Raw genomic sequence first — 15,867 nt, forward strand, 5'->3', positions numbered from 1 at the left:
TATATGTGTGTATACTGTACATAGGTGAAAAAGTCACCATGATCATCTGTATGGTTGTCTCCCCTGCGTTACAGGTCTCCTTCTTCATACATGCAAGTATTGGAACAAAAGGCTAACATTCAGAGATGTACCTATTTAGCTAGACATGTACCCTCACCTTCCCCGGCAATGTATACAATCATTATAGACGACACCACTATGCTGTCTTGTCTGCGTGTTAAATTGCCTAGCTATCTGTGGAACCGACGATCCTCCTTGGATTAATATCATACAAACATGTCACTCTGATTTGAGATTTTCCAGTACATAGCATGCAGTGTAAGCACTACATCTCTGTCACACCGGCACTGATACGCTCTAGGCATATTGTAGAACTAGCCTTTAGCTTATACAAGGAAATGGATTTCAGAATTGCAGTTATATATTTTTTTTCTTTTGCCCTAAAGATTTATGTTATTCCCCTTACCGCATATTAATACTTAATCAGCTGTATTAGGCACATCCAGAAATATCATAGGTAAAATAATAAATTATTTTAAAATGGTGTGACGTAGAGAAATGGTTTACTGTATAAATATCCTGATCGGTGAACCAATGTATTTCGATGAGGAGAGGGGATGCCTGTATAGTTAACAACTAGTATTTATCTCACGGTGGGGTAGATGTGTGAGGCAGTGATAAGGGAGGAGAAGTCAGCCAGAGGAGAAGTGGCCAATGGTAACCAATCAGCTGCTGTGTATAATTTTATGTTGTGCAAATTATAGATGCTACTTCAGTGCTGATTGGTTGCCATGGGCCACTTCTCCTCTGGCTCATTTATCCCTTATCACTGCTTCATACATCTACCCCTCAGTAACTTTATACTCAGCAAAATGTCCATAAAGAAACACAGCAAGGCCACTTCAGAATTATAATTATGGCTAATAATAATAATAATAATAATAATAATAATAATAATAATAAATCAACTATAACATGCTTGCTGTGTGTATGTCAGTCTAGCTTCCATGGTTTTTACTCCATATAAAACGGAAGTATTAGTCTTTACAGCTGGTTTTAAACTCACAAAATAGAAGTTATGATTTGGATGTCATGGAATCTCATTATGTAATCAGTATAAAATGGCATTGAAATGCGGAGGCTAGCATTATCTCACTGTAGCGCTCCGTAATGGGTGTATCATGCAATTTACAACCCTCTAACTCTAGGCCATAGGAAATAAGTCAGTAATACATATATTTCCTGTCTCCCCAATGCAGGAGGCAGGTTTGCGGCTTAGCAGTATTTAGAAGGTTAATGTAGTGTATGTGAAATATGCTAGAACCTGAACTATCAGGCAAATGTTAATGAGAATGCTGTACAGTATAACATACCTTACTGTTATAAGGTTTTCACACTACAGGAAACATTATCCAGTATACAGATAGGGCCAAACTTTCCCTCCCTGCCAGCGCGCCACATTGCAGTATCTGGTGGCTGCTTGCGGGGCGCAGGGCGCTGGATGTGGACGCGTGAGTGTCTCACATGCTCACATGTCTCACATACTGACGTGTCCATAGCTGAGAATGGAGTGCATGCGTGTCTCCGATGTGCGAGTGCCCCATTAGCCAACTCGCAATGACGCAGGGCAAGGAATGGCGCGATGGGAGCCACTCTGATGACAGCGGCTCCAGCTGTACTTGCACATTGCCATATACAGCTCAGTAAACTCTACCTCTTAAGGTATTACATAATCTATAGGTGTCACACACGTGGAGGAGATGAGGCCAATTCATGCAGGCAAATAGAACCCAACTGTCTTCCTAAATATATAACATTGCATTATTTTGCGTGGATAAAAGAAATGCAATTCTAATACTTGTGATTTATGGCCGACCATGTGGCCAGCTGGTGATCATCATGCTGCCATGGTGATGGGACTATTTTTATGTGGAGGCCTGGAGCTGCAGCTCCATCCACCTCATTGTCAATCTGGCTCTGCCCACAGGAAGAATGATCCAGTATACCTGTATATGGCATATGCTGTGCTGTGGGAGAAAAGCCATATATAAATACAATTATTATGGTATTATTTTTCATACAGTACATCCGGGCAATTCATCATTACTTATGGGTCTTAAGAAATGATGGAGATAGGATTTAGCTTAAGGAACAGTGGCAAATACACTGGAAATTGGCCTCTGATAATGGTTTAGACTCCTGTGCCATTTTACACAACTCTCCATTCTCTAGTTACATAAGGACCCAATTCATGCAATTGAAACAAACTCAAGCACAGTCACTCCCAACATTTTCCCTTTACTAAAACCCCCTCTGTTGCCTGTCTATATAGAACAATGCATTTGATTTACCACAGGAGTTTTTCATATGTATATCAGCAATAATTCTATATGTGGTCATACTGCATTCATTTTTGTATGTATCGTTGAGCGTAATTTTACGCAACAATAAAAATTGTACCCATCACTGGGGAAGAAGCCATTAGGTAAGCAATGACAATGTCAACATTTATTATATCAACACCAAAATGTTTAGTGTTATGATGTTGACAACAGACAAGTAGGCTGTGAAGGAAAGGTTAGGGTTAAGGAAGCATACACACAGAGCGATCTCAGCCCCATTTCTAAGGGATCTGACTAGAAATGGAGCACTGATCACTCTGTGTGTATGCCCTGCAGCAATGTCCTGCGCGCCACTATTGTCTGCTAGATTGGGGGGTTTTGCTTATAAATAATAGGCAAAACCCCGCTCAGCACGATCGCTCAGTACACAGCATCGCAAGAGGGGTTGAGCGATCTGTGCTTAGCACGCGCTCAGCATAGAGGCCAGCATCCCCCCATGTGTATGCAGTTTAAGGCACTAGGGTTGTGATTAGAAGCCAGTGGCGTAACTATCGTCCCGCAGCCCCTGCGGTGGCGGGGAGGCGCTGAGGGTATGTGGGCGCCAGGGGGGCTGCGGGATGATAGTTGCCTTCTGCCGCCGTACCGTGCACCACCGGGTCCCAGCTCTCCCGAGTCCCGGCAGCCGCAGCGCTGTTCTAGTACAAAAAGGTGACACTTGGAAAATGGCTGCCCCCATACCGCAGACAGTTTTTCGTCTGCAGTATGGGGGCAGCCATTTTCCAAGTGTCACTTTTTCATTAGCAGCAGTAACGGGAGAGCCGCCCGGGACCCGGCGCAGACGGATGCGGCCAGCCGGCCAGAGGTAACGCACACACGCGCACACACACAAACACGTTACACATACATACAAACACACACACAGAAACACAACCCCCCCTCCCGACCGCCGTACCACAGCTCCCCTCCGCTCCGTTTTTTTTTACAGGGGGGCGCCTCCTGACTTGTCGGCAGGGGGGCGCCGAAAAACTAGTTACGCCGCTGTTAGAAGCTATACATTACGGCTAGGGAACTGCCGAGACCAAGAATCCACAGTGAGGCTGCTGCAGCCATTAGAACAGGTAAGCGACCACTCGGATTATATGTCAACATTTTAACACTTACTACATGATGAATATCAACACAGTCACCATTTACATTATAATCATGTCAACATTCTCTGCACAGCACAAACTGCTGTTACAATCTCCCACTTGCTGACTCAGTCAATTAATTCATTACTGTATCATGCCATTCAGGTGGCTGGAGATCTGGAACATGCCACCATGCACATGCCATTGTAATAGTGTGTACACACAGTAAGATATGCCTTCCAATGTTGACTATATAGTGAACATCGTGTCGGCATCGCATGCAGATCGCAAGCAGATCGCAAGGGTTTTAACCATACATGGGCAAACTATATAGGGATGTTGCCAAGGTTTAATTACCTGTTTCTGGCAGGGTTTTGTTGTCCCATCCCAAGTAAGAAGGCATAATGAGATATGTCTGCTGTCTGACTGGATTTACCATTTCTCCAAATCTCAGTACCTCAGATTTTTATGAGTTCTTTGGGAGTGTACATGCTGGGATATCCAAGAGCTAATTGGCTCTTAATAGCAAATATTATAAATGTGGGGCTACATTTAATGCTACCCGAGTTCAGCGGCAGTGCGAGATGTCTGCCGAACTCGGATGTTTTTGTTTTAAGGGGTTTTAACTTCCACACAAAACAATGCTTTGTAAGTAAATTCCCCTTAAAAAAAAAACGTCCGAGATAGGCATCTCGCACTGCCACTGAACTCGGGTGGCATTAAATCTCGCCCATGAAATTTCAGGATGCTGATGGTTAGGGTAAAATATTTTCACCATAATGCTTTCACCTGAAAGTGAGTTTCACAACATCACCAGGTCCTGGAAGGAGAAGCAGGAGCCGCTGCTGCTGTTGGGGACAGGTAAGCCACTAGACCACAACGAAGGATTTCTCGACAGTTCGTCATGTCGATAGATCATCTGACTAGACATGATGATTGTTAAAATGGTCAATCTATCACGATGAGCATGCATAAATGCTGAATATCAGCAGTTCGACCCATCAACATCCTCTTGTTGATCTGATGACTGTCAACTGGATGACACCTTAAGAAGTGTACCAAACTTTCATAAAACCTAGCCATAGCTAATGGCACCGATAGCTTCTAAACTGCTGTGATATTACTGAAGACCTCACAGCATTTGATGAGAAAAATTGATGTGTGACAAATATCTGCAAGATGCCGATTCACTAAAAGCAAATTAATTTCAGAAAAGAACCCATCAAGCAGTATTTTAAAGTGGTAAAAGTGAACCTAGAAATTTGTTACAGGGAATGAATACACTATCTGAAGAATATAAACTATTTTTATTTCCTTGAACTCTTAAACATTTAAACAGTTTATTTTCTGAGTAATATATGTTTTCCAAATAAATATCAACTGCTCGACTGATTTATCAATAAGTATTTAGGTTTTAGTACTTAGGGAAGTCTCACTTGCATGACAGAGAGATAAGGAGTAGTCAACCAAAGCACCACTCTATAAACTGGGCCCAAGGCTCCAGAGGAAACAGAAATTGACTACAGATAACAAGCGCTTGTACCCTGGAGTCTGCCAAAATGTTGTTTAAAATCTGACTCACACTACATTGAGAAAATAAAGCATACATAACTTATATCAAACAGGGTAGCCTTTATTCCTAAGCTATTTATGTAAATTAGTAAATTGCTGCCATTTAAATTGCTCTTTTGCATACATATTCTATTAAAATCATTCCAGCAAATATAAACCGATTTAACAACAAATAGAGAAAATCATTATTACTATTACCTAGATTCTGCTATAATTTACCATGGAACAGGCTAGACAGAAATTACATAAAATTGGGGTTTGGGGATTTTTAAAATAACCTGGAGTAACTATGTAAATGTTACAGATAGATGAACCAACAGATAAACAATATGGATTTGTAATCTTATCTGCCTAGGGATATATAGCTACTGACTTACACATGTGTAAGAATAATTTGTTGATTTCATATTACTGATATCTGGAAAATGGGCCTGATCAGACCTGTTAGCAAGGCTGCAATTTTTGGGGATGGACAGAACCATGCCGCACTGCAGGTGGGGCAGATGTAACATGTGCCATAATTCTGTTTAACAGGCTATTTAGCATATGTTTTTTTACTACAGTAAACATACATCAAATATTGGAAAAAATTGAGTAGGATTAATGTGTGTGAAATAACGTATTAACGAGGCATATTGCAGTCCCCACAGACTTCTATGGAATTAGTATAATCAATTCAACAATCTCCAGATGGAATTACATATCTCATACTTGCCTACTTTTGAAAACTAGTTTCAGGGAGATTACAGTTGCGCACCATTGAGGGGGCTTGTCTTGCTCCACCCAAACGGCGTGTCTAGTTCCATATATGGAGAGATTGTGAAAAGAGATTGTGAACGTGGCACCTAGAAGCGTGGTTGTGTAATTTAAAATTACTTCTATCCAAATGTAGATGAGCCCCAAAGCAGTTAGTGAGAGCTACTATACTTTCCAAAGTGCTGGGAGATGGTGCTGATGATTCAATATAAATGTATCTATCTCTCTTTCTTTTTTTTACCCAAAAATGTAACAGTGTAATGTGGGCTAGGTGAAATGAGGGAGATTGCTGGACTAATGAGGGAGAGAGGGAGATTGCTGATATTTCAGGGAGTCTCCTGCAGAATGCAGGAGGGTAGGCAACTATGACATATCTTCAACATTGGGCCAGTACCACCAGAGAGGCTTCACTGGATCCAATGTTGGGCTGGAGCATAAAGGGCCTACCCGGGAAATGCAGTGGTAGGAGTGTGACCAGTCTCCAGAGAGTATAGTAAATACTGAATAGCACATGCAATGTACTAGAAAACACCACTGTGCAGTATAAGGTAACATATGTATAATGTTTAATTTAAATGCACAGTCTGGAATTTGATCTGGGGGGAGGGGGCACTTTCCCCTGTATACATGTGGGCCAGTCCAACCCCAAGCTGGATGTCCTTATGTGAACACATGGCTTTTAGCAGTGCTCACGCATAGCATAAACAGAGATGGAAGTAATAACTACTTTTGTCTGCAGTATTAGGAGAAAAGTAAAATAATTAGTTCAAAGGATGGGATTTTTCGCCCTGGCATGGCAAATTAGCTATGGTAATTATTATGTATTTCTTGATACCACAATTACTATGGTCGCCCTTTTCCTTGCAATATTTACAACTTTTGCATTGTTTTATAAAGTATAGCTTGTGTTAAACTATTCACTGTATATTCTAGTAATGTGACCAATAAGAGTATGTCTCAAAAATAATATATTTTCAAACCTTTCTATTTACTCTAAATGTAAAACTGGGATAACATGACATGGAACTGTATATTAGTTGCACTGCTGTGTTCTCTTTACATCAGTTCTCAGCTGGGAATCAGAGTACAATAATATAGCAGACATCTGTAGATATTATCTGGAAATGTATATTGGTACTTTAGTGTCAACAACTTTGGGTTTTCATAAAAAAAAAAACCTTTCTTAAACACTGTAACAGATGACAATGTAATGCAGAGGAGGTCTCCTATTTTCATCATAAAATAACACATTGTTTAGTAATGTCAGCAAATGAATTAGTACTTCCATTCTGGTACTGAGAGATAAGCACCATAATAAAATATTCCACCTTTGCCACTGGCTGCGTTACAACCTCCCTGTCCCAGATAATGAATTGTGGTCAGGAACCTGTAATGTGCTATTCCCTTATTACACTGCTGCACATATTCCCAGTCATCTATAAATAGCATGTCATCATTTGATTTCATTATACCTGATGGAACCACTAATGGGTTAGAAGATAGTGTATTACTCTGTATGTCCAGCATAATACACCATAACATGTGAAAATATGATGCATGATTTTTATATTATACATGTCTCAGACAGTTTATTGAATCTTTCTTGCTGAACCAGTATGATTATACTTTAAAGAGACAGGTAAGTAAAGTACATATTTACCCATTCCAGTAATCATTGTTTCTTTGAAGTAGGAATATACAGTAACAGCTCCCTAAGTGCCTATATGCCTACTAGGAATAGCACCTTGATGGAAAATACATTCAACTGAACTGACCTCATGATCACATGACATGACCAGGATACAGGAAAAAGTGCATAGGAAAAACATAACTTTAATAGCCTACCCATCTGTACAAATCAAACTTCCATGCAATTGCCTTTTGCTTTATAAATAATTGAATATAAGAGAGCAGAGTGAAGCTGAGCAAGCAGGATCTTGTGATCCCAGGTGACATAAAACAGCAATTAATTAGATAATCTCATTCTACCAGTTTGTCGCATCCCTGGCTTCCAGGCAGATTGAGTGTATTGGTCTCACCTGTATAGAGTGACAGTGAACCTTCCAGTTAGCTTGTCCTCCTTGGCCTCATGGGGATGGGAGGCTGGATGGCGAGAGCCTAGCCCGAGCCCTGACACGTGTTTCCAGCAGGCAGAACATCAGGCAAGTGGATGCCAAGGCTGAGCCTCTCTGATTGCCTTTTCAGCTGGGATGCATCTTTGCAGTACATTTATTATCCATTGTCCTGTGGCAGCTCGTGAACACAGGAATATCCAGACACAGCTTCCTAGAAAGAGTTAAATGATAGGGGACCCAGAAGGAAAGAGGTGAGTCCACTGCGCATATCATTAACTCCAGAAAAAGACCATGTTCCCTAGGGGACAGAAAACAGGAAATCAGATCTAAATAAAGAAATACTGACAAACCCTGCCACTTACATCAACTGTGCTCCAAGCTGTGTATCCACAAGTGTACAAAACGTGTATATGCCAAGTAGAACCTTAATTCATACTTTATTGTGCGTTTCAACCTGTTGTTCTACAATACAGCTTTTTGGTAATGCCATATAAGCACAAATCTATCTCTAAGCACAATTGTCCACAAAATAAATCACAGATTCAACAAGTGTTTAGCCAGTTTTTGTACATCCCATTATATGTGCTCACTCCCTGCATATATGTGTGTATTTACAGTATGCATTCATTTATAAAACAGATGATACATTTTCAAAAGTGTAACAAACTTACCAGTTACATCTAGCTGTTACTTGCTGTCTCTGCTTTTCCACAGGTTACTTCTTGCTGGCAGCTGGTGAAACTGACCGTCCTGGCTCTGGAGTCCCTTGTCTTGCTGGGCAGTGTAGAATTACAAGGCAATGCTTTCCTTTCCCTGCTACTGATCATCACTGCACTCAGCTATCACTGGGAAGAGTGAGGAGGTGGGGAAGAATTGCTAGGAGGAGCATTAGAATAGGAGGGGGGAGCAGGCACCCACACTAAGATAAAAAAAAAAAAGATGTGCAGCTCTATTTCCTAGAAATTCCAAAATAATTATATTAAAATATATATATATATATATAGGTTATTATGGGCCACTTTTACCCATAGGTAATATTAATTCCTGTAATTCACAGGGAACTATGATATCATTACATTAATAAATGTCCAACTTGTGCTATTTTGAAAGGGTTCAGCATGTAAATATAAATGACTTATACATTCTCTAAAATATTTATATGTTGCTCTAGTTCTTGCTGTATATACCCCCTTAAGCAATGAATACATCAAGCAATAATAGTCAGATCATTATAAGCACAGTTTGATTTTTCTTAAGTACAGAGCAAACAGTATACTGTAAGTTTAATTAAGGCTTTAATGATACATGTTTCCACGGTAACCACTCCATGTTTTTCATGTAATATTTATTAATATTTTATATGTTGGTTATTTAACAGAATTTTTTTATGTGAGAGCCTAAAGGGGAAAATATGAGGAATTGTTTAAAAGGATATTAGAATTTCAGAGGAGAACGCTGGTGATATAAAGCACAAAATGTGAGCTATTAGAAATGCAGCACAGTAATTGACCTTGATATTTACTGTCCGGATTTACTATACTGTACATCCCAGTCACACCCAATGACAGAGCTTCCTCATTTTTTACCCTTTCTAGCCCTCACCGTGATTTTGATTGGTCTATTTGTTAGTAGTTGGCTTTGTTTTGTTTAGAACTTATTATGACATGCAATAATACAATAATAAATACAATACATATTTACAAGTTGCTACAATAATATAAACAAACTAAACTACTGTAAGCTGGGCATACACTAGGGCAACTTCTCCCCCACGTGAATTTGCCCGCAATCCTCTCTTGAGCCACCCTGGACCTCCCCGGGCAGCAGGACCGCATGCGATCCTTTTGCATGCAATATGTTGCATGCGATCCCAGCCAGTCCAACAGATTGATTCTGCAGCCGGTGAGACTCTCAGGCTCCGATGCAATGCGCGCAGGACTGTACAGCACATCGGACCTGCTGTCAAACGCATGCAAGTTGGACTCTATTCATGCAATTGATGGTCGCAATCGCATGAAAAAATCCCAAATTTCATGGGAATCACCCTAGAGTATGGTGGCCTTTAGAAACTCACAAACAGTGTTTCTGTATTTTATTAAAATTTGGCTCTTGCTGGACCAGAAACGTGTTCAAGCAAGAAAGAAAAGGAAATCACTAACTGATTGATTAAAATGTGGGGAATGCATCTACTGATCATATAAATATAATTTCCTTAGTGTGCAGACATACCCCCAGCTCTGATAAGGAGCAATCTGTCCAGAAACGTGTTCACAATTAAATCATTGTTGTTTCATTTTTATAATTAAGTTATTAAAATACTTTTTATAATTATTTTATGTTATGTGCTCGGCAAACAAGACTTGCAACAATATCCCCCCAAAAATCAGAGAATGTTTTCAAGTATGAATATATCACTGCATTTAATATTATTAAATAGTTTGTAAGACTTATTCTGTAGATTACGAGATAGCAGTGATTCTCCTTCGTGCAATCGTTAAATAACTGTTTGCAAGTATCTGACAGGTACAGTATGTACAGTACATCAGTACATCATGCTAATGCTGTTTGTATTCACATATAAGATTTTTGTGAAACCATATAGTGACATCTGCTGGCACCTTTATGCACAGCTGCACATTATCAATTCTTAGTGTTAACTAAACTGAAGTTACAGTTTGTACTGCAACTCTCTTCCTATATATATATATATATATATATATATATATATATATGACAGATTTGTAAACGTATACACTTTAACTTTAAATTGTGTAATAGTGAATATTCAATACATTTTGCCTCTAAGAGAAAATTATAGAACACTAGAACCATGTCTTTGGCACATCAAATATTGTTGTTAAGATATGAGCAGTTGTGCCCTATTGAATACAGCTTTGCATTAGTTTTGCTATGTGGCCATGCTGAAACTGATGCAAGGCATGCTGGGATGTGTAGTTCATCAACATCTGGAGGGCCGCAATTGCCCAGCCCTGGAATACAGGTATCCTCGCCAGACTCATTTATCTGGGTAAATGCTAAATATCACAATGCTAAATATTTTTATATACTGTATGGGATGATTATCGAGCTTGTCTGTAAATCCTATGGATACATGGGCACTATTAAATATAAGTATCGAAAAAGGGGAAAGGGGGGAAAGGGAGTTTGGGAGAGTTGGTTCCGCACTGGTCAGTGGTAATCAGACACTGTTGAATATCTAAAGCTGCAGAACTGTAATAAAACAACATACTGTACTGTAGTTGCACATTTTGTTTTTATCGCAAGAATTTTTTATGTTTAACATGAGTGAATGAGTACAATTTATTGTTTTTTTTTTTATAAATTAAGATTATGATAATGGAATCATCAAAAATGTCCGCTGTACCTTACATTTCGTGTGCCCTACTTAACTTCCAATTGAATTGCCAATTAGCCAGTGCTGAAGCCCAAGGAAAAGTAATACAGTGGATTTTGCATTACAGTAAAGACTTCCACTGCTTTGCCTATAATTTGGCCGGATGTACGCAACAGGCAGCGAGAGTATAATATAACGTGTGCATGCACTAGCATTTGCCTTCTGCTTCACTTGCATGGATGCCTGTTATTGCTCAGTGAAACTAACATGCGCCAAGTATAAAGTCCGGCTTTCCTTCATTGCGCCACACGCTGATGTCACATCACAATAATATATACCTCCGTTTTTTCTAGGTCACTAAGGGGGTGATTCTTGTTGGCTCGGTAAGCTATGAGGATCGCCAGAGACGCCACCCCGCTGATTACCTGCCCCCCCCCCCCCCACAGCGGATGCCCCTGGGTACCATGCCAGGGCATGTGTAATGAAAACACATCCCCTCGCATGCTTCCGCTGCAGGAGAAATCATTTGACAGTCGGCAACCATCGAATGATTTCTCCTGGCTTTGCAATTTAAAGTCAATCTGAACTGACTTCTATTTGCATGTGCCTGCCCAAAAATGGGGCGGGGCGGCTGACGTCCTGTGACATCAGCCGCCCAACCCCCGGCAGGCATCGGCCTGTCCGCGTAGCCATGGGAATGCCCAGTGTTTCATGGAGACACCCATAAAACGTTGGGCATTCCCATGGGTAACCCCCGTCCACACTTCTGTCCGCACCTGGCCCTTTACGAACGGCTCTGCGACTATGCAAGTCATCAATGCTGTTCGCAAAGGGGACCTGCACCTGCGCATAATATACCTTGTGCAGAGCCCCAAACATCGGAATGAATTTGCCCCATTCCGAGTCAATAAGAATCAGGATCTAAGTATTGTGAATCGATCCGACTATACCTTACAATAGGCATCCTGTGCCATGCTAATGAAATAAGTACAATACTAGATAATCCAACTTCTTCATCAAGGATGATGCTTGGCTATTAAATGTGGGTTCCTGTGTGATAACCACAGTGGGGACCACTTCTCCACTTTTGGGGCATGGCCATTATACTGAGGGTTGTGGCTACAGTCATTTCAGAATTTTGGTCTAAATTAGCATGCAATAGCAGCATAGAACATTGTTATTTCTCAATAAATAAGAAACAATTGCTTTAAGTGTTGTGTAGGCAGGCACTTCTTTAGCTATATATAGGAGATTACAACTCCAGGCAAACAAAAAAGCGACTATAAAATCAGTGCTAGTAGTAAATGATCAAATTGCTTACTAAGTACACCAGTAAGTGTAACCATGGAATACTATTTAGTAAAGAACATTTTAAGGATGCTACAGAAAAGCATTAAAAATGCACCATAAATCAGAGTACCAATAATAATTAAATGCAGGTCAGGTAATTAAACACCATGAAGATGAATTTATTTGTCCCTCTTTAATAATTATTTAATCAATGATGTTTCTGAATTGCAAGTGTATCATTAGATTTTTGTATAACCACCACTTTTTATAATCGCTAGTTAACCAAAATAAATGACTTGGAAATTATCATTACAAGACACTAGGAGAAGAAGGAGCTCATTATGAGCAAAGCTATACAGTAACTGCAGACTTTTAAGGTCCAATAGAAAGTGTCCTTCAACCTAATCCTGTCTATATTAACCCGCAGTAAATATCAGTGTCCTCTTTTTCAGATGGAAAGATGCATCCATGGGTCAGTGGGCAATGTAATCTCAGAAAAATAATAAGGTTCACCACTGAACAATAGGTCTGATTTATGTGACAATCTTAAAGTTTCCTAAAATACAGCCATCATACATTTCCTCTGGAGTGCACTACATCACTACAAAAGTCTTAAATTGTCCCCAGCTTTAAATGTTTCCTAAAGACACATAGGGGGTGATTCAGGTTGGTTTACAAAAGTAAAATCCTTCTCTAACCCCTTGAATGGTGGGTTTTCCTGGGCAGAAATACTCGCCACAGAAGGGGCAGCTGCTGGCTTCTGCAGCAGTCCCTGCTTCCCTGGAGCTGCTACAGAAGGCTCTGGCTGTTTGCAGCCACTCAATGAAGTTCGGGGCCACACTGGGGGTGGCTCTGGAAAGCGCATGCTCTCTGGCACTTGGGCATTCATTTGTTTGGGCACCTGAACACACAAACACCAGAGAACATCCAAGCAGGGAACGGAGGTGAGGACCATTGACAGGGACCAGTGCCATGAGGGCGCGGGGGGGGGGGGGGGGGGGATTGTCCATCTGAACTCCAGGTGGGGGTAGGAAATATTAAACAGATAAATCCAACTGAAAGCAGTATTTTTATCCCAAAAAAGTTATATTTACAGGGGAAGAGATATTGCTTCCCTTTATACTGCACTAATACAGTAATACCGTAATATATTATTTTCAAGTAATTTGCGACAATTTTTAAAAGAGATGGGTAGAGGCACATGTAATACGTATTGATTTCTCTTGTAAATTCTTGGCGATATTCAGTGGGTGGCTAATCTCCCAGTTCCAGTTATTATGTAGTAAAACAAATAAAGGTTTGTTTAGAGGATATAGTTTTTTTAAGGTTACAACAGCCAATCAATTAAACTGCATAAATATAGTTGTATAAGTGCATAAAGATCTCTTTGCTGAGGGTGAGAAAATCACCCTTTACGAAACATTGTAAAACACTACTGCAACAAATGTGATAAATCACTGATGTAACAAGATTATACTTAGTTGAAAAAAGATATTACTAGCGGTTCAATTATACCCTATGAGCTAAATTTATATATACATATAGAGAATTTAAAGTGATTCAAAAGAGAGGCCCTTGGTAATTGTTTACCAGGTATGTAACCAAATCTAACTCTCTCTGCACATGTTACATCTGCCCCACCAGCAGTGCATATGGTTTTATCCATTAAAAAAGGAGTTTGCTTTTGCAAACTAATCTAATGCTGCTTTCACATTATAATACAAGGTTGAGATTTCCAAACTGTATAAGGCGCAAGAGGATCCTGATGATGTTCGGACCGACAAGCTTTTCAACAAGTATCTCCGTGTGTGTGAATTCTCTCCGTGTATATTTTTGAAAACATAAACCAGAGAAACCAGCAATTAGTTTAAGTCCAGACACATGGATAAATTTTACAGATGGAGCGAACAGAAAGAACTGAGGGTGAGCGTACCCCTACTCACTCTGTGAGTGGCACTGTATGTGCACGTAGCGTGTACTTTCTCCTGTTGGAATTAATCTTCTCTATTCTCTCTCCTCGCTCCAAAGCGATGTTTATATTGATGTTTATATCATGAAAAACAATAATAAATAATACTGTGTAAACCAGTTTTTTACTAGGTATATAAAGTTTTTTTTTTTTTTTTTTCAATAAAAAAGTTGATTCTAGAGCGCACCTCACTCACCCGATCTCAGGGGGAGGCACACATATAAAGGTATCTTTAAATACAGTGAACTTGTGACTCAAATGGTGAAAAATTGGGCGTACCCCACTCACGGTAAATATAGATGGTGTAAATGCCCGTAGCAGGTTCTTTTAGGTTCTTTCTCTCTTATCCAGTAGGATCCTCTTAATTTCTCTCCAAAATGTGAACATGAAATATAAAGAAAACAATACAATGTGTAGATTCGTCCTGACTGATCAATATTTAACCAGGAAACCACAAAGTGGTGTGTGCTGAACCGTACCAGGACTCACTCGTTAGAGATTTTTATAAAGTGTATAAAGGTATCTTTGTGGGATGTGAATTATATAGAAGATTCCTCCACCAAGACCAGAAGTGTAGAAAAATTTTCTTTACCCAGGAATAATAGGGTTTTAGATGAAGAATGATGGCGTACCAAACTTACGGATTCGTAAGGCTTTATGTTCTCATAGCGTTTTCTTTGTTAGGCTTATGTGTTTAAACCATGTTGGACGATGCTTCATCCAGCCATGTACACCAATTGGTGCAGGGTAAGACAAAAAAAAAAAAGGAATATTTTTGTCTCAGTGTTTTGTGTTCAAAAACAGAGAAGGGGTTATCTGCTCATTCCTTATTGACTATAAATAAAGTTATTTTCCTTTGTCTCTCTTTTTTTAAAAATTTATTTGGACAATTAAGGTAAAAAATTCAATCACCCTTTGATGGTCACATACCATACAACAGGGTGGACACAATACAAAAAGGACCCACACGGTCATATAGAAAAGGCAGAACTATTTAAAAACCACAACAATAAGCAAAAATAAAAAACATAAAAAATTGGTAAAAAATATACATACATCCAATGAAGATTCGTGATAAAAAAGGAGGGGGTGATGGCTGCTCACACTCCACACCAACTGCCGACGCGTTTCGGTGTGTAAACACCTTTTTCAAGACATGTCTTGAAAAAGGTGTTTACACACCGAAACGCGTCGGCAGTTGGTGTGGAGTGTGAGCAGCCATCACCCCCTCCTTTTTTATCACGAATCTTCATTGGATGTATGTATATTTTTTACCAATTTTTTATGTTTTTTATTTTTGCTTATTGTTGTGGTTTTTAAATAGTTCTGCCTTTTCTATATGACCGTGTGGGTCCTTTTTGTATTGTGTCCACCCTGT

General features: G+C 39.7%; 1 protein-coding gene across 7 annotated transcripts in view; it reads right to left on the reverse strand.

Annotated features, from left to right (window-relative positions):
* TMEM200A (transmembrane protein 200A) overlaps positions 1 to 8,724 on the reverse strand; it is a 136,660-nt gene extending 127,936 nt beyond the window's left edge. For 6 of the 7 annotated variants that reach the window (XR_014471702.1, XR_014471701.1, XM_083176745.1 and 3 more), the window contains exons 1-2: positions 8,547 to 8,724; positions 7,840 to 8,173 (exon numbers count right to left, since the gene is read on the reverse strand). The gene's annotated coding sequence lies outside the window, so the exon portion shown is untranslated. The remainder of the gene's footprint in view (positions 1 to 7,839; positions 8,174 to 8,546) is intronic. The other variant, XM_083176746.1, reaches the window with a different exon arrangement.
* Between the last annotated feature and the right edge of the window lie 7,143 nt (positions 8,725 to 15,867).

The sequence above is a fragment of the Crinia signifera genome, chromosome 3 (assembly GCF_055691185.1).
Source record: "Crinia signifera chromosome 3, ASM5569118v1, whole genome shotgun sequence".
NCBI classification, from domain to species: domain Eukaryota; kingdom Metazoa; phylum Chordata; class Amphibia; order Anura; family Myobatrachidae; genus Crinia; species Crinia signifera.